At 43.6% G+C, this 19870-nt stretch overlaps 1 protein-coding gene across 7 annotated transcripts in view; it reads left to right on the forward strand.

Moving 5' to 3' along the window:
- Window positions 1-19870, forward strand: part of KALRN (kalirin RhoGEF kinase) — a 706454-nt gene that overhangs the window by 283902 nt on the left and 402682 nt on the right. The window lies entirely within an intron of this gene.

Here is a 19870-nt window from a genome sequence, read left to right on the forward strand (position 1 = left end):
CAAGCTGGCACGAGAGCGCCACCTACTGCTGGGTGGTGGTTCAAGGGATGCTGCTCTGATGCTGTCACTCACCTGGGGTTTTAGCGAGTTTCATCTGACAAGGGTGCGATTTGGAGGCAGGGAATCCAGTCCTGGCCCTTTTATACTAACCCAACTGTGAGCAGATGAGATGAGAGGGGGAGTGGAAGGGAGAGGAGCAAACCCTGGAGACACTAAAGGAAAGAAAATGAACCAGGTGATCCACCGGCTGGGTGTAAGGGAGGAAGGAGAGCTCAGGTAACCCTAGGCCTTCATATTAGGATGGTGACAGGAGAGTGATAAGGGAAGAAAATCCCGAAAACATTTTGGACGAAGGCTAGATAACTAAATTAAACTCAACTTTTGATTTATTTTAAGACAGAAAAATGAGAGAAGTTTTCTGGTTATTGCATATCTGTCCTACATTTAGGGACAAGGGCACTATCTAAACAGGAATTTACCCTAGTCCACTGAATAAGATTATTAAAAATACGGAGGGTTTTGAGGACTGATCGAGCTCTTTGTTCCAAAAGTTCTTCTTGAGCTCTTGCAGGGTATGCCCTGCCAGCTGGGGTCTGGGGGCTGGGAGCATGACCAAGCACTTCTGCTGGCTGTACCTGAGCCTGGCCCCCGTCTGGCCCCTCACCTGTCTCAGCCCCAGTGCTGGGACTGCTGCTGGAAGAGGGGAGAAGGGGGAAAGAGCAGTGCTAGCTGTCTTCCTCTGCCCAAGCAGGGTCGAGCCCACTTAGCACAGGCCTCTTCCAGCAAAGCACCTGCCTCCCCCTCTCAGAGAGCCACTGCTGAAGGAGGGCCACCTCCTGCTCAGCCCTTTTTTCCCCAGATGTGCAAGTGATTGGCACAGCCGATTTTAGTATGCGTGGGAGGATGGGCTGCGGCATCCAGCAGACACTCCATTTTTGCTGTAACAGTACCAAGTTACCAATTACTGAGTGCATCCTGTATGCCAGGAACAAGCATTAGCTCATCTAAAGTAACTTGCCAGTGGCCACATCTCAGTTCACGCCTAAATTTAGCTACGGGATAAAGTCGGGCACTGTTTGCTTAGCTTGGATTAAGCAGGATTTCACCTCTTCAATTCTACATTTTGGGAAGTGAGTGAAGCACATTCCCTCATTCTGTTCCTGAAAATATTTTATCAGCATTTGTGGTTCAGATGGAAGGAATTTGGCCCCTTGGACTCAATGTCCTGGGGCTGCCTGGGCTGACTCCTGGCTTGGTTGTTCCTGTTTCTTGTCTGCTTGACTTGCTGGCTCCTGGATGACCATTTTGTCCCCGCAGCGGGGGACACGGTGTGTATTGCCAGCGCTGCAGGGGATTCAGTCATCCTGAAATGGAAATGCCAAAAAAAAAACAAAAACCCTTATTTAAGGTCTGAAAATATTTACGCTGATAATGAACTTGGGGAGACTTTTCATTACATCGCTGAGGATGAGGAGGGCAAGAGCAAGGGGAGAGGCCTTCTAAGGCCTAATACAACCATGTGCTTCCCCAGACACAGCTGTGCTGTGGCTCATTTTCAAGGACATTGTGGGATTTTTAGCATAAGTTTTACAGCCTGGGTTTCTCTACTCAGAAAGTAACCACTTTTTGTGACTGCCAGCTCATCCTGTCTGAACCCAGAGGGAGTGGCAAGGAATGAACGTGCATTCAGTAACTACTATGTGTCCTACACTGTGGTGGGCACCGTTCACATGTTATCTTTACTTCCTCCTTTATATTTATCTTCTTTGACCCAGGCATTGAAGGTTTTGTGAGGAAAAGTAGAGGGGGAGCGGAGGGGGAGTAGAGGGAGGCAGAGAACCCTTAGGTGGTGAGAAATCTATAATGGGTTAGCTGCTTTTGTTTATGAGATCCGGGTTGGTTGGACTCCCCTTTGCAATGAGATTAGTGTCTGTCCGTGGTCCACAGTGTAGGCATCCAGTTCGGGGTTAAAAGCAAATCGACCATATCTGTGTCCTTCAGCGCCTCCCCTGTGTGTCGGAGTTCCAGTTCCTCTGCCTTTTGACCTTTGCCCCTTTGTTACCTAGCCCCTCCCTGTCTCTTATCATCCCTTCTTACTGTTCACTTGATGCTCTCCAGCTCTTTGTACCTCTCTATGCCTGTTGTTGTAAGCCTCCAGGCCTTGGCTCAAGCTATTTTCTCTCATTAAGATTCCCTTCTCATTTATACCTTCTTCACCCAGATCCTGTTCTCTTTCAGGTGTTGTTCATCTGTTGCTACCTTTGGAGGCCATCCATGCCTTGCCCTACCTCTGCCTCTACCAGACTGTACCAAGGTTCCTCCACAATCAGCCTGTAGTATACACTTTTCATACTACCTTTCACACTTAGAATTGATGGACTATAGAACATATTTGTATCCCTTGCTAGACTTTGATCTTTTTTTTTAAAGGTTTGATTTATTTATCTTTAGGGAGGAAGGGAAGGAGGGAAACATCAATGTATGGTTGCCTCTCATGAGTCCCCTGCTGAGAACTGGCCTGCAACCCAGGCATGTGCCCTGACTGGGAATGGAACCACGATCGTGTGGTTCGCAGGCCCCTGCTCAATCCACTGAGCTACACCAGCCAGAGTTTAGACTTTGATCTTGATCATTTAACATCCATTTCTAATTCCATGTCTGGAGAACTGCGGGTACTCAATAAGTGAACAAAATATTATGCTAAGCATCATGAACATGACACTATATGAAGATACTTTTGGCTGCAAGAAACAGAAAATTAGGCTTTGTTGACATGTTCCATATTTTAATCCATTTTGTCCCTTCCCCTCCTATTTTTTAAAGATGTTAATCACAGTTATTTTGAAAGTCTTATCTGCAAATTCATAGCTTAATCCTCTCTGGGTCTGTTTTATTGACTCTTTTACTTTTTAAACTATATTTTATTGATTATGCTATTACGTTTGTCCTGATCCCCCCCTCCTTTTTGCCCCACTCCACCCAATATCCCACACTGCCTCAGACAGTCCCCTATCATTGTTCATGTCCAGGGGTCATGCATATGAGTTATTTGGCTACTCCATTTCCTATACTGTACTCTACATCCCCATGGCTATTTTGTGTCCTATTTGTACTTCTTAATCCCCTCACCTCATCACCCATTCCCCCACACTCCCCTCTATCTGGCAACCATCAAAACACCTTCCATATCCATGATTCTGTCTCTGTTCTTCTTGTTTGCTTAATTTGTTTTTTAGATTCAATCGTTGATATGTATTTTTGCCATTTTATTGTTCATAGTTTTAATCTTTTTCTTAAATAAGTCCTTTTAACAGTTCATATAATAATGATTTGGTGACAATGTACTCTTTTACTTTTTTCTTGTCTGGGAAATGTTTTATCTGCCTTTTGATTCTAAATGATATCTTTGCTGAGTAAAACAATCTTGGCTGTAGGTTCCTGCTTTTCATAACTTTGAATATTTCTTGCCAATCCTTTCTAACCTGCAAAGTTTCTTTTGAGAAATCAGCTGACAGTCTTGTGGGAACTCCCCTGTAGGTAACTAACTGCTTTCTCTTGCTGCTTTTAAGATTCTCTCTTTATCTTTAACCTTTAGCACTTTAATTATAATATGTTTTGCAGTGGGCCTCTTTGCATCCATCTTGTCTGGGACTCTCCTTGCTTCCTGGACTGGCTTGTCTATTTCCTTCACCAAATTAGGGAAGTTTTCTATCATTACTTTTTAAACAGATTTCCCATCTCTTGCTCTTTATCTTCTCTTTCTGGAACCCCTCTGATGAAAATGGTGGACCTCTTAAAGTTGTCTCAGAGATTTCTTATACTACCTTCATATTTTGGGGTTCTTTTTTCTTCTTCTTGTTCCAGTTGGTTGTTTTTCGCTTCCTTATGTTCCAAATCATTGACTTGAATCTCAGCTTCATCGACTCTACTGTTGTTTCCTTATAAATTGTTCTTTATTTCAATTAGTGTACCTTCATTTCTGACTGGATCTTTTTTATGCTGCTGAGGTCCTCACTAAGTTCCTTGAGCATCATTATGACCAGTGTTTTTGAACTCTGCATCTGATAGATTGTTTATCTCTATTTGGTTTGGCTCTTTTTCTGGAGTTTTGGTCTGTTTTTTAAATTGGGCCCTGTTTCTTTGTCTGTTCCTTTTGGCAGCGTCCCTGTGTTTGATTCTATGTATTAGGTGGAGCTGCTTTGACTCCATGTCTTGGCAGTGTGGCCTAACATAATAGGTGTCCTATAGGATCCAGTGGCACGGCCTCCCCTATTAACTAATCTGGGTAGTGGAGGTGTGCCCTTTGTGTAGGCTGATTACACCCTCCTCTCTTAGTTGAGTCTTGGTTGGCAGATCAATGGGAAGGATTTACCCAGGCAGGCCAGGTGCAAGGATTGGCTATGACCACTTACTACAAACCTCTGGCCTCTTTGAAGAATCATCTGTGCAGGGGCAGGGTAGTGGTGGTGGTGCTCCGATGTAGTCTGTAGCTGTCCAGTGGGTTTGCTGGCCTTGGGGTTTCCCAGGTGGTGCAGCCTCTACCTGGGTTTTGTCCAGGGCCACCCTGCCTAAACTATAAAGCAATCTGAGATGGCTGCTACTTGCATTGGGCTTGGAGATTCCCATGTGAGGTTAAGCTGTGAAGCTAGACTGGCTGCTGCTTTTGCTGGAACTGGAGCTCACTGAGGCCAGCTGTCGCTTGTTTGAGAGGATTTAGGAAGTTGTGCAGTATGAGTCAAGACCAGCCATTGATATGGAAAAGCTGCTGGGGTGGGCCTATAAGTTGGGTGGGACAGAGTCTCTGGGAAATCCAAGGCTGGTTAACGGTGTTAACCAGGTCGATGGAGTCTCAGATATGGGTACCAGCTTGCCGGTTCTGTGGCTCTGTCGGGGGAGGGCTTAGAAAAGGGACAATGGCCTCTGCTCAACTTGATACCAGACACTTCAGTTTCTTGCTGTATCTCACTGGTGCCTTTCAAGCTGCTACCTGGGTGCTGGAACTCAGACGAAGTGAGTGTGTAGGGGTTTTTTTTAACAGGAACTGCTTGGGGCTCCAGAAGTTCCTTCTACTGACTCAATCCCCGCTGTGTTCTGCAGCCAGAAATTCTGGGGACTTATCTTCCTGGCATTGGAACCCTGGGCTGGGGGGGCCTGGTGTGGGTCTGGGACTCCTTGCTCCTGACATATCCCTCCCAGATTTTTATCCACCACACGTGGGTATGGGACCAGCCCTTTCCTCATCTGTGCCCCTCCTACCACTCTGGATGGATGTGGTTTCTTTAATTCTGTACTTGTCAGACTTCCATTCAAGTTGATTCATGACCATTCTGAGGGATGGTTGTTCTATATTTTAGTTGTAATTTTGATATGGTTGTGCAAAGAGGCGAGCCATGTCTGCCTACACTGCCATCTGTTTTATTTTTTTTTAATTAGGAATCACTTTTCTCTGCTTCTTCATATATCTAGCAGTTTATATTGTATACTGGATATTACAAATGATATTTTTATAGATTCTCCATTAGGCTGTCTTTCTCTAAATACTGTTTAGTACTGTTCTGGGATGCAGTTGTGTCACTGGCAGATCTTGATCGCGTGGAGCCTTGATTTAGTCATTGCTGTGGCAGACCCACTTCCATCTCTTCATTAATCATAGGGCATAGTTCTCATTCTTTGGATGCGGGTTTTCTCCTACTGCCTGGTCTTTCTGGGGTCCCAACTCAAAGCCCAGAATGTTTGCAGAAGTGTTTTCACATTAAGAACTCCCAATATTTCCCCATCTCTGGGAAACCTCCATCATTTCTGTTTACTTCTCAATATCCTCCATTTCCCACAGCTGTTCTCTGCCATATATTCTGGAGGCTTGCCTTGCATATGCACAACTTAGGATGTGGCCAAGGACTTGAAGGAAATTTTAATGAAGATTTTTTTTTATCCTCTTTATCTCCTTCCTGTCCTCTCACTGAGATTTTAACCATTTTCCAGCTCTGAACTCTAATCTCTTTTTTTCTCACACCCTTCAAGACTGCTGATTTCTTCTCACCTGCTTTTTTCCTGCTCTACTGTTTGGAAAATACCCTCAAAGAGAAAGCAGAGTGAATATGGGGCTTAATGTGTGCTCATCTTCCTTCAGGGATCATCAGTCTATGCTGGTCATTTACCATTGCTTTCAACTAGTTTATAGATAGATGGGTTAAATCTGATACCAACTACCCAATGTTGGATAGACCGTAAATTCCCTCAAGCACTGTTTAAATAAAAATATAAGTGCACCTGGAGTGCACCTACTGAGTCAGAATCTCAAAGGTAGGGTCGAGGAAGCTATGTCACTTTTTTTTTTTTAAATAAACCACTTCAGATAGTGCTGAATGAACTTTTGTGAACTACTGTGGTAAACACTGGAGTAGTGAGTTTGGAGGAAAGAGAAATCAGTATGGGCTCAATTGGTCAAAGAAGGAATCAAGTGGAGGTGAGAATTCAATTGTATTTCAAAGGATGGGAATAATTTGGATATTTGGCTGTGGAGCATTTCCTGAGGGGAAAGACGTGAGCATTAAAATGGGGTTGGCAATGAGTATGGTATGGTGCGTGTGTGTGGCAGTGAATAGGATATAGCTGGAATGGATGCTTGGTGTTGGGTATGAAAAAGTAGGGAAAGATTTGGGCCTTTTAGTGGGGAAGGGGGTACCTTGAATGCCAGAGCAAGGAGATTGAATTTTGCATTATAGATGAAAAGTAACAGCAATATTTATTTATTTATTTACCAAGGGTGAAAGCAGTGTACTAGAGCAGTGGGCCTGTTGGGGGCAGGTGGCTTGTTCTAAGGGAGAAGATGGACCTAGGGAGGCCGGGAAGAAACTGAGTGCAATAATCTAAGCAGGGGGCTTAGAGGTGAGTGGCAGCAGCAATGGAAAGGAAAGGGTGTATGTCAGAGTTATTTGAGGAAAGAAAGAACTAATGTAGTGAAGATGTGGGAACTCAGTAAAAGAAGGTAATATTTTCATGGAAAGACATCGTAGTTGGAGAAGATGCTATGGAATATTCATATCGAGTCCATAGGCACTATGGGGCTGAAATTTAGGTGGATATTTGGGAGACAATTTGATAGTGATTTAAAAGCACAGACTTTGGAGTTTTACGAGCCTAGATATGAGTTTTCAAGATGTCATTTGAGTTTTTATTATGTGACCTTGGCCAAGGTATTTGATCTTTTATAATCTGTTTCTTTAACTAGCAAAAGGTGGTGATGGTGATCTCTACTACCTAATAGGGTGGTTTTGAGGATTGAGATAATGTGTGTAAAGCTCATTGTGCAGAGCCTGGCACGTATTTATTCTCGTCAGTTATCTGGAAGTTCAGGTTAGAGGGCATGCTGGAACATAGGAAATTATATGGGATTAAGGTTCAGATGGACACTACATTCTAAATTTAACTCCATCACTTACAAACTATGTGATCTTAGGCAATTTACTTCCCCTCTTTGTATTGAGTGTTCAGCATGTTTAACATGGAATTAACAATACCTTCTTTGTAGCAATATAAGGAATACATGAGATAATCTACAGAGGTACTTGGCACAGGGCCTGGAACATGAACTAGGAAATGCTATTCGTGTTGTTGACGTTGTGAGCCTGGGTGGATTTTCAAATGGAAGGGGCATGATGGATAAAGGGCAGAGGACTGATGGCCAAGTCGAGACTGTCACAGTAAGGGTGTGGGGGACAGGAAAAGAAGCCATGAAGAGGCAGCAGGAGAAATGGAAGTACATTCGGATAAATTAGTGTAGGATAGGAGGGTTGGTGAGCTTTAAAATCAGAGTGTTTTTTTTTTTTTTGTCGTGCTAAGACTAGACATTGTATGTTGAGGGAAGTGTGGGTATGTAAAAACGCTGGTTTTCCTGAGAGAATTTAGTGTTGGATAGACCTGAGAAAGCAGGAGGGAAAAGCTCATCATGTCTGCAGCCAGATGGCCTGCCCCTGAAAATGACCCCATTCGAGGGCCGGAGAGAGAGGAATTTCAGAGAGGGCTGCATCGGATCAAAGGGGGGGAGAAGCAGCTGCATGAAGAACTCAAAAAACGAGAAGGTGATTGATTTTCATTGTAGTTGCAGACTTAAGAAAATAGGAAAGGCAGGACCTATTGCAGGTTAAGGAGAAAGTAGACGAAGGGAAAACCAAGGCAGCAGAGGCAGAGCACACTTTTGAAAATTCGGTGATGGTGGGAAGGATAGATGGAATGAAGCTCTGAGCACAATGGAAGGTGGAGCAGCAGGGTTAAGCGCATCAACACTGGAACTAAGCGTCTCAGGTCTGAATCTCAGCTCTGCCACTGTGTGGTGTTGGGCAAGTTGATTAACCTCTTTGCACCTGTGTTTCCCAATCTGCAAAATGAAGATGATAATATTGGGGGTTAATATTAGGGAGATAATTATGAGGTTCTTAAGAGGATTAAATTAGCACATGTAACGTGCTAGAACAATGGCTGACACATAGTGAATACTCAGAGAACACTAGTTGCTGTTACCATTATCACTGTTGTTACCATGATCATGACTGCTGCTACTCGAGAAATCTAAAACAGAAAATAGGATGGAGAGAAGGAAGACGAGGAGAGGTGCATTACTATCACACATACATGTAGTGTGGCTCTGACTATGTATTCATCACGCACCAAGGAGTCTTCTTAGGTCCCACTGAGTGTTCTGACTTACCAGGCCAATGGCTACCTCTGGCACTCATCTACTGAGGAAGACATAAAGTGGGGACTGTAGCTCACCCGCAGGACAACCCCGGCACAGTCCAGCGCAGGTGCAGGCAGATAAGATCCGCAGAGGGCAGCTCGGAAACTGCCATGGCTTAAAAACTCCATGTCCCACAGGGGCCAGTATCTCTTGTAACAATTCCATTGGCATAGCTTCCAGGTCGCCCATAATGGACATGCCAGCTACAAAGTCACCCCACTTAGGGAACCCCAAGGTATGGGATCCCCATCAGGTATTCATAGTCTGTTGTTAGTTCTTCCAATCAGATACAGTTTATCAAGTGGGGGGTTGTTTAGTAGTGTGTTGACACATACCGTCTTCATCTGTTTCCAGGAAAACAGCACCAGGGTGTTCACTGGACATCAGGTTATCATGCAGAAGGGCAAGGGACTTTGTTAACCCGTTGCTCACAGCGGGACATTTGCCTGTCTTATAGAGAAACTGGGGTAGGTCTAGATGTGAGCGGCATGATAACGTATTAGATCTGAGATTTGGGAATTTCGGCATAGAGGGTATAAGAAATGTGGTGGGGAGTCCATAGCATATCTATAGGTCAGAGACACAGCCTGGCCTGCTGGGGAAATTGTTTGGTGACCCAGCTGATTCCTGAGGTTACAGTGATGAGGTGTCCCAGGTACCGGGGCTGAGCCATCTTCCCAGAGCAGCTGGATTTATGGTGAAAGATAAAAGTGGCTTCTCCTTTATACAACATGTTAAAGTATGCCTGTTGGCATGCCAAAATCCTAAAGGAAAACAGGCAGAGCCCAAAGAATCTTACCTCTCTCAATAGATGCTTGTTGGCAACTACAGTCTATTGGGTACAAATCCCAGCCATCTACCCTACCAGTGGAAAGATGGTCTCTTAGAACCTTGAATTCCTTTGGCTTTCAAGTGCTGCAAAAAGGTATCAGAAGAGGCAAGGTAACAAATACCCTTCAGGCAAGAATTCTAGGAACCTAGAAACTAGGTTCATATTTGGGGGTCCTTTATTTTCCCCTCATTCTTTGCCCCACTTCCGCAAAGCAGAAACACTCAATCTTAGAAGAATAGGTCATTGAAAACCAGGTTGAAAGGGCTTAAGGGTCCTGGGCCAGAACACACACACGGGGTCTGTGTATTGCCCTATTTTCATAAGAACGTGTACCCCAGGGTGGGTCAGAGTTCATGTGAAAGCAGAATTGTAAAGTGGGCAAATTTGCTTTTGGTTCCCACCCACTTCTCATTTTAGGGCCTCTGTCCTTCTGACCAGGGCTCCTGTGCCACCACATTTTAGGATCTCATCCCTGAGTTGTTCTCACAAAGGGCCTTGCTTTCTTATTGGGCTATTTATTAGAATAAACTAATTCCAGGAGGGGTTGTAGGTATAATTCATTTTAATAGGAATCTCTCCTGAGTGAAAAACTGTTGAGAGCCAAAGGGATTCGGTGTCTAATGGTGAAAGAGTTGGGGTGTCAGAGAGGATGGGGAAGGAAGAGTTTGGGAGCAAAGCAAGAGGGAGCGAGATCCCTGGCCAGGCTGCACAGGGAGGGCAGGAGGACAACGGTGCCCTCAGGCAAAGCCCTGGGAGAGTGTGTGGGTCTCTGAGTCCTGTGTGAGCAAGGGTACCCCGTGGTCTCTGAGGGTGTGTCAGGGTGGAGATGCAGGGCTGTTCGTGGTCTGTGTAGCACCCTGCGGTTGTTCTAGGGTGCATCTCTGGGTGTTGGGCTGTGGATGTGTTCGTGTATGAGTTGCATGTGAGATTCCCATTAGCCCACGGAGATTTCTCAGTGAGGCGAACCTACTGCAACTCTAAATCCACACCTTTCATCTATTTTGTGGTCCAGATAAAAACAGTGGGGAAATTTGTGCAATTGAATATGCTTACTTTGTGGATTTTAAAATCTACTAGGTATGTAGCACTTAACACTTGATACCACTGTCTTGTTTGAATCTCACTACTACTCTACTAAAGTCTAAATTGTCAACCCCACATTGTAAATTGTCATCCCCATTTTACAGATAAAGAAACTGAGGTTCAAACCAATACCTAACCTGTCAGTTTATACAGCAGAATCTGCACTAGAATCCAGGTCTCCTGTTGGAAGCCTCTGCCCTTTGCAGTCTAAAACACATAAAATTTGGTTGTGGAATTGACTGCACATCAGTCAATTCTAGATGTAGTAAGGTTCGCCTGCTGGGAGGTGTTTAGTAGTTTTAAGGGCCCCGGCTTTCAAGGATGGGTCACAGGGTCCGGGGGACAGAGGTGATACTGGAATGTCCATACTTAGGCAAAGAAAGTCCATTGGTTGTCTTCTGTCCTTTTAACTCATCAAAGCTGAATATGAACAACTTAAAAACCAACATAATCTATAATTACAGGCAGTATAAAACACTAACAGTAGGTGGTAAGATGTTTTGAAAGTTAAAAATCTAAATCAGATGTCATTGCTAAATTTGGCAAATGGGGAAAATAAGCCTAAGATTTTTATTCAATATCTTTGCTCTATGAAATACTTTCTGGTTCACTAAAAACAGAGTAGAACAATAATAACCTTTTAGCTATCTCATCTTCAAAAGAAAAGGGGGAAAAGGTTCCTTGTTATTTCCCTAATTTGCATTTAAATAGATTCTTTTATCATTTGCTATATGTTAAGAATCATATTTTATACTTTCATTGAATTTTAGCCAGCATAAAATAATTACGTAGTTAAAAGCAAAACATGAAAAAAAAGAGAGAGAAAAAAACCCAAGTAGCTTATAACATCTATCTTCATAATTAGATAAAACTATGTTGGTTTCCAAACAAAGAGATAAAATTTCATTATGTAGACATGAATTTTCCTCTTAGTGGAATTCTGTTGTTATATTACATTTTGTTGAACCTACCATTTGTAGATTCTTTAAAAAAAAAAAGATCAAAATGCTTGAAACCACTGCAGAGATATTTTCTTTAGTTTTTCTTTAGATGTTTAGGTCAGTCTAGTTCAAGTGTCTTCCAGAGAGCTCAATTCAAATAGATCAAATCATAGAATGTTCTAGCTAGAAGGGAGCTTAGAAATGGTCAGTTTTTCTAGAGATTAGCAGCCTGAGAGCTGTTGCCAACTCACTCTTGCATTAATTTGTTTACTAAGTGATTATTGAGAAAAGTGGAGCTGTTTGAATCATTGTCCCCAGACACTGATGGAGCTGGGGTGAGGAGAGAGGAGGAAGCTGGGTGTTGGAGCGTGATTGACTCCACATGAGGGATAACACCTTACTTCAGCTGTAGCCCCAGTGTCCTGGTGGCTGCCTACTGAGGGGTAACTATATTATGGAGCCCAGACAGTGTGGAGGAGGTAGGGCATTGTGCCAAGAGCTAGGTTCAACAGGCACTCAGTAAATGTGCATTGATTGGGTAGAATGAATGAATTCTAGACACTGGGCTTCACTTCTTTGCCCCTGTTTTTCATCTGTAAAGTGGACCTGATAGATGCAGTGAAATAAAGGAAACAAATGGATGTTTTAAACTCTAACACACCAGACAAACATCAGGGCTGAGATGAAGAAGCTGCCTTTTTCTCTGGCTATCAATTAATGTCAGTTTTCTCATTGACAGGCTTTTATTCAAAACTTCAAAATGTAAATTGCAGTGATGAATATGCCCTCTAATCCAGGAGACTCAATAAAACTATTTTATTTTGAATGGAAAGCACATTCTGCAAGTTTCCAAATTGAGCTGATTGTCAAACAGGATGCTTACCTCCATCCTGAGAACCACTTATCCCTTGCAAATGAGAAGTCCAGAAATGAGGAGACCTACCCACAGTCTCATGCATAATTAGTGACAGAGCCAGGCTTGAAATGAGTCTAGTTTTCAACTTAACTGCACACAAGCATATGAGCACACACATGCACACGTACATATTCTCTCTCTGCAGCCAGTTTCACTGAATGCAACAAAATTGAAAATGAGGGACTTCTGAAAAAGATGGAGGCATAGGTAGACGCACTGCACCTCCTCACACAACCAAAAGAAAGACAACAATTTAAAAACAAAAACCAACTACAAGTGACAGAAAATTGAACTGTATGGAAGTCCAACAACCAAGGAGTTAAAGAAGACACACTCAACCAGACAGGTAGGAGGGGCAGAGGTTGACAACTGGGCAAAGTGGACTCACAGCAAGGCAGTGGCTGGCGGATTCAGCCAGGCGGCAGATTGTGGAGCGGGGTGTGCAAAGCTGCAGCTGGCCAGCAAGGTGGCAGTGGGTGGAGCAGGTGGTCCCACATTTGCACACAGATAAACTGGGAGAAACAAAATGGGGAGCAGGATGGACTGGGCAACCCAGGGCCCCAGCGCAGGGAAATAAAGCCTCAAACCACTGATTGGAAACACCTGTGGCAGTTCACGTGGCAGTGGAAGAAACTCCCAGCCTCACAGGAGAGTTCATTGGAGAGACCCACAGGGTCCCAGAGTGTACGCAAACCCACCCATGTGGGAATCAGCACCAGAAGGGCCCAATTTGCTTGTGAAAAGTGGGGGAAGTGACTGAAAGCCAACAGAGAGTGGAGCAAACGCCATTGTTCCCTCTCCGACCCTTGTCCCACATGCAACATCACAACCCAGTCACTGGGTTGTCCTGCCCTGGTGAACACCTAAGGTTCTGCCCCTCATATGTAACAGGCTTGTCAAGACAATAAAATGGACCGAATGAAAGGACAGACCAAAGCTCCAGAAAAAATACAACTAAGCGACAAAGAGACAGCCAGCCTGTCAGAAGCACAGTTCAAAACACTGGTAATCAGGATGCTCACAGAATTGGTTGAATTTGGTTGCAAATTATATTAAAAAATGAAGGCTATGCTAAGTGAAATAAAGGAAAATATACAGGGAACCAATAGTGATGGGAAGGAAACTGAGACTCAATGATGTGGACCAGAAGGAAGAAAGAAACCTCCAACCAGAAAAAAATGAAGAAACAAGAATTCAATAAAATGAGGAGAGGCTTAGGAACCTCCAGGACATCTTTAAATGTTCCAACCTCCAAATTATAGGGGTGCCAGAAGGAGAAGAGGAACAGCAACAAGTGGAAAAGATATTTGAACAAATAATAAAGGAGAACTTCCCCAGTCTGGCAAAGGATAGACTTCCAGGAAATCTAGGAAGCTCAGAGAGTCCCAAAGAAGTTGGACCCAAGGAGGAACACAGCAAGGCAAATCATAATTACATTACCCAAGATTAAAGATAAGGAGAGAATCTTAAACGTAGCAAGACAAAATGAGAGAGTTACCTACAAAGGAGTACCCATAAGGCTATCTGCTGATTTCTCAAAAGAAACCTTACAGACAAGAAGGAGCTGGAAAGAAGTATTCCAAGTCATGAAAGGCAAGGACTTTCATCCAAGATTACTCTATCCAGAAAAGCTTTCATTTAGAATGGAAGGGTAGATAAAGTGCTTCTCAGATAAGGTCAAGTTCAAGGAGATTATCATCACCAAGCTCTTATTATAGGAAATGTTAAAGGAATTCATCTAAGAAAAAGAAGATGAAAAATATGAACAGTAAAATGACAGCAAACTCACAACTATCAACAGCTGAACCTAAAAAACAAAAACAAACTAAGCAAACAACTAGAACAGGAACAGAACCACGGAAATGGAGATCACATGGAGGGTTATCAATAGGGGAGTGGGATGGGGAGAGAGGGGGGAAAGGTACAGGAAGTAAATAGCATAGATGATAGGTAGAAAATAGACAGGGTGAGGGTAAGAATAGTATAAGTATAGGAAATGTAGAAACCAAAGAATTTATATGTACAACCCATGGACATGAACTAAATGGGGGGAATGTGGGTGGGAGAGGGTGTTCAAGGTGGAGGGGAGTGAAGGAGGGGAAATGGGACATTTGTAATAGCATAACCAATAAAATATATTGAAAAATAAAATGAAAATGACCCTAACAGACTGCCAAGCTTACAAGGGCGAGGATTGAATACCATTAGGCAAACAGATTCAGGCCCAGAGCAGATGAGACTGTTCCTGAGCAAACAACCATGTTGGAAAGACTCTGATTGCTGATACCACATGCTGTCTATCATCTGGTCCCCAGAGCAGGTCCTTTTCTCTCTGCCCAAGACATGTGACACCTCTTTGAAACTCTGCCAGAATGCCCAGCCACAAGAGAGCAGCTTGTGGGCTCCAACATGGAATGCAGAATTGGGTGGAATGGTGTGGGCTCAGATCCCATTCTGTGAGAAGCCCATTCGACGAGGTGTACAGTTCCTGTAGTACTTCCCACTCTGGCACGTCTTTTAACTCAACTTTCTTACTGCTTTCTACTCTAACTGGCCTGTGTTCAGCTTTCCTTGCTCTGTAGTCCAGTAGAGACCTGGTGCTGGGCCATCTAATCATTCTGGAGCTAGCATATTACTCCACTGCTTATTTGCATATCTAAATGGCATTTAAGAGAAAATACAGGGAAGGTCACTTCTCGGCCACTGGGATAGCCTAGAATATATGTGGAGTGCTCTCTTTTCATCACAGATTCCAAGGGCTTCAGGCACTTCAGATTTTCATTTTCTTTATTGATTCTTTTGTCAATAAGGAAAAAAAGATAAGGGATTATTTTAAAATAGGGTTGAGAAACAAATTTAACGATCAAAAATTATAGGATGAGACTCCTCTAAATTCCTGGCATTTGTCTTCTCCCCACCCTGGTGCTTAATCATAATAATTTAAAAACAAAAGCCTGCCCTGGTGCCTGCAGTGTGGGGCTGGCCATGGCTAGCAGACCCAGGAGAGTGCACACAACAGAGATGGGTCCAGCCTCTACAGGAGTCTGCAGCCTGAAACATTCACTGGCACTTGCAAATAAAGAATAACATTTTTGCTCTTTATTATTTATGCAGGTAACCAGAGTGATCCAGGTAAATCAAAAGGGACAATCATCTTTAAATCATGCATGTTTGCACGCAGAAGGTGATGTTTTTATACTTAAGTGTGAGTTGTCACAGTCTCAATGCCTCTCTCCTGACCTCCAGACACATAAATCTAACTGCCCAAAGGGCACATGCAGTTGAAACTCTCCTAAGCTTCTCAAACTTGGCACATCTAAAACTGAACCCACTGTCTCCCCACCCCAGCTTCTTACTCTCCTCTTAGGGAGCACCTATGGTGGCAACTTTTCTTACAAGCACCCAGGGCCAGGGTGCCATGCCAGACACCTGGCTCTTCTCCCAAGCTCTTCCTTGCCCTCCCTCCCAGAACCATAGTGAGTCCTCAATCTGGTTCCTAGTGGATCTCAACTTGGTCCACTTTTCTGACTCCACTGCCACTCCCCTAAGCCAGGTTTCCAGGTCCTCACCCTCTCTCACTAGGGTTGCTGTGACAACAGCTTCCTAACTATTCTTTCTGCCTCAGCTGACCCCTCCAATCCATGTCCCACACTACTATCAAAGCTCACATCACTCTTCACTACTCAACTTAAAACCCTTCACCAACATATTGCTGCCCACAGTATAAGGTCTATGTTTTTTGAAGCCTGTGTCCAGGGCTCTCCATGGTCTGCCAACCGATCCACCTCCCCAGCCGCATCATCTCACATTAGGCTCCAGAAGCACTGCTGAGGTATTTTCAGAGCCCTGGACACACTGGCCTGACCCACAGCTCTGTCCCCTTGATCACTCTCTTGCCTAGAGCTTGCATCCCACTGATTTTCATCTGGGTAATTCCTACCTTAGTGAAAGCTCACCTCATGTGTCACCTGCTCCGGGAAGCCTTCTGTGTTTATCCTTGTCCCCACACCTTCGGCGGGGGGAGGGGGGATGCTACTTTGATAGGCCATGAGTCTTTATGTTGATATATTTTATCCGAGTTGTGATTTTTTAGGTATATTTTACTGATTATGCTATTACAGTTGTCCCATTTTTCTTCCCTTTATTCCCCTCTGCCCTGCACCCTCCCTCCCACCCGATTTCCTCCCCACCTCTTAGTTTATGTCCATGGGTCGTACATATAAGTTCCCTGATCTCTCTATTTCCTATATTATTCTTAACCTCCCCCTGTGTATTTTGTACCTACCATTTATGCTTCTTATTCCCTGTACCTTTTCCCCCTCTCTCCTCCCTCCCCCTTCCCACTGATAACCCTCCATGTGATCTCCATTTCTGTGACTCTGTTCCTGTTCTAGTTGTTTGCTTAGTTTGTTAGTTTGGGGGGGGGGGGAGGTTCTTAATAGTTGTGAGTTTGTTGTCATTTTACTGTTTATATTTTTTATCTTTTTTTCTTAATAAGTCCCTTTAACATTTCATATAATAAGGGCTTGGTGATGATGAACTCCTTAAACTTGTCCTTATCTGGGAAGCACTTTGTCTGCCCTTCCATTCTAAATGATAGCTTTGCTGGATAGAGTAATATTGGATGTAAGTCTTTGTCTTTCATGATTTCGAATACTTCTTTCCAGCCCTGTCTTGTCTGCAAGTTTTCTTTTGAGAAATCAGCTGATAGTCTAATGGAAACTCCTTTGTAGGTAACTCTCCTTTTCTCTTGCCTTTTTTAAGATTCTCTCTTTATCTTTAATCTTGGATAACTTAATTGTGATGTGCCTTGCTGTGTTCCTCCTTGGATCCAATTTCTTTGGGGCTCTTTGAGCTTCCTGGACTTCCTGGAAGTCTATTTCCTTTGCCAGACTGGAAAGTTCTCCTTCATTATTTTTTCAAATAAGTTTTCAATTTCTTGTTCTTCCTCTTCTCCTTCTGGCACCCCAATGGTTCAGATACTAGAATATTTAAAGTTGTCCTAGAGGTTTCCAAGCTTCTCATTTTTAAAAATTCTTGTTCGTTCATTCTGTTCTGGCTGAATGTTTATTTCTTCCTTCTGCTCCAAATTGTTGATACAAGTCCTCGTTTCCTTCTCTTCACTGTTGGTTTCCTGTATATTTTTCTTTATTTCACGTTTTATAGCCATTACTTTTCCCTCTATTTTGGTACCATACTCAACCATTTCTGTGAGCATCTTGATCAGCAGTGTTTTGAACTCTGCATCTGATAGGTTGACTGTCTCTTCATCACTTAGGTCAATTTTTGGAGTTTTGATCTTTTCTTTCACTCGCACCATATTTCTTTGTCTTCATGCACCTGTTACATTGTAAGGGGCAGAACCTTTTGTATTTTCTGGGGTGGGGCAACCCAGGTCACTGCATTGTGGCACTGTATGTGAGGGAGGGTGAGAGAGGGAACAATGCCACTGGCCCAGCTCTTGGCCATCTTTTGGTCACTTCCTGGGGTGGGCGGGTTTGCATAAATTCTAGGACCCTGTGGGTCTCTCCAATGAACTCTCCTGTGAAGCTGAGAGTTTCTCCTGCTGCTGCAGCTCCCATAGGTTTTCACAGCCAGAGGTTTTGAGGTTTTATTTCCCCATGCTGGAACCCAGGGTTGTGCTGTCTGTCTTGCTTCCCAGTTGTTCCTCCCAGTTTATCTGCATGCAAATATGAGACCACTGGGTCCTCCAGCTACCACCTTGCCAGGTTTCCTCTCCACACTGGCTGCCTGTTTGTAGCTCTCCTACCAGCCTGAATGAATATTTCGTCTTTAACTCTTTGGTTTCAGACTTCCATACAGTTGAATTTTCTGACAGTTCTGGTTATTTTTTGTTTTTAAATTTGTTGTTGTCCCTCATTTGGTTGTGTGGGGAGGCAGTGTATCTACCTATGCCTCCATCTTGGTTGGAAATCCCCAAGTTGTGATTTTAAGTAAGTTATATTCCTAGTTGTACTAGCCTTGTATCTGAGTCTCTGTCTGCTTTCCACACTGGCCTTCATGTCACTTAATAAATTCAAGAACAACATTTTAGTCATTTTTGCCTTTTGTTGCCTTGGACAGAGTCTGACACACAGCAAGTGTCCCTTAAGTGTTGGTTGGATGTAATTGAAAAAGTAAATTCACTTTTCTGTTTCAAAGATGACAATGAGTGGGACTCCCATTGTACTTTCTGGAAAGCTGCGTGATCTTTGCAGTTTCTCAGCTTGACCAGCTTCTGCAACTGAGGTGCAGCCCTTGGCCCATCTGAAACAACAGAGCATCAGTTCCAAATGTAGCTATGCTCTTCTCCAAAATTTTCACATCTTTCCTGGTTGTGTTACTTGATCTGACTAGATCTGACTGGTCTGGGCAGGAAGTTACAGAAAATCCAACTGAAGTCGGCTTGAATAATAAAGAGGATTTCTTGACTCAGGTACTAAGGAAGTCCACAGACAAGGTGGAGATCAGGAAGTCTCAATCAGGGCTCTGTCTGTGTTTCCTGACATTATTTTGGCTACACCCCTTCTCTGTCCATATGCTTCACCCTCCAAATGCCAGCAGAATGGCTCATAGTTTGTATGGCTCAGCAGTTTGAGGCTTAGGGTTACAATGATAGTGTCAGAGGAAGAGAGATTGTATCTAAAGAACTAGGGTTCTGTTTTCCCAGAACCTTCCAGCAAACATCCCCTCATGTTTTATTGCACTAGATAGGATGACATTCCTATTTCTGAGAAAATCCATTGAGCAGGAAATGTTAAACACTGATTGGCTTAGATATGATGTTCTGTTGAGGGATAACTTTTAGAGTGATCAGGCTCTCCCATGGAGCTGGGGTTCTGGTCAGAGACCTTTAAAGCACGTGGGCTGCCTAGGAGAAACCTAAATGAAAACCAGGGTACAGAGCTATGGGGAAGAAAATGGCTCAGTGCGCACTGTGCCAAGCAGCGCTTATTCCACCCTTAAAAATCTTCCTATAGTTTCTGATGGGTTATAGCAGAAACGCTGGACTTATGAGTCTGAGGAAGCACAAGAAGATTGGTTCAGTTCAAAGTTAATTCAACAAAGTGTGTTGTCGGCTACTGTGTGCATGGCAAGTTAGTATGCCCTGTTGCTTTCAACATGATTTTCTTTCCTCAACTGGGACAGCTGGGAATAGATTCAGTCTCCCAGCTGTCCCTTCATCACCTGTCCCTAAAGCATGCAGAGGGCCCTCTTGAGGCTTTCTAAAAGTTTTTACAAAGAAACAAGGCATAGTAAATAGCTTTCACCCTCCTCTTCCTGATTCTCCTACTCTTTTTCTATTAGGCTCTGCAGAGAAACACAGAGGCCAATGGTGGGTCCTTACGCTAAAAGTGAGG

Source organism: Sturnira hondurensis, unplaced genomic scaffold (genome assembly GCF_014824575.4).
Source record: "Sturnira hondurensis isolate 20B ecotype Veracruz unplaced genomic scaffold, ASM1482457v3 Scaffold0021765, whole genome shotgun sequence".
Classification (NCBI taxonomy): Eukaryota; Metazoa; Chordata; class Mammalia; order Chiroptera; family Phyllostomidae; genus Sturnira; species Sturnira hondurensis.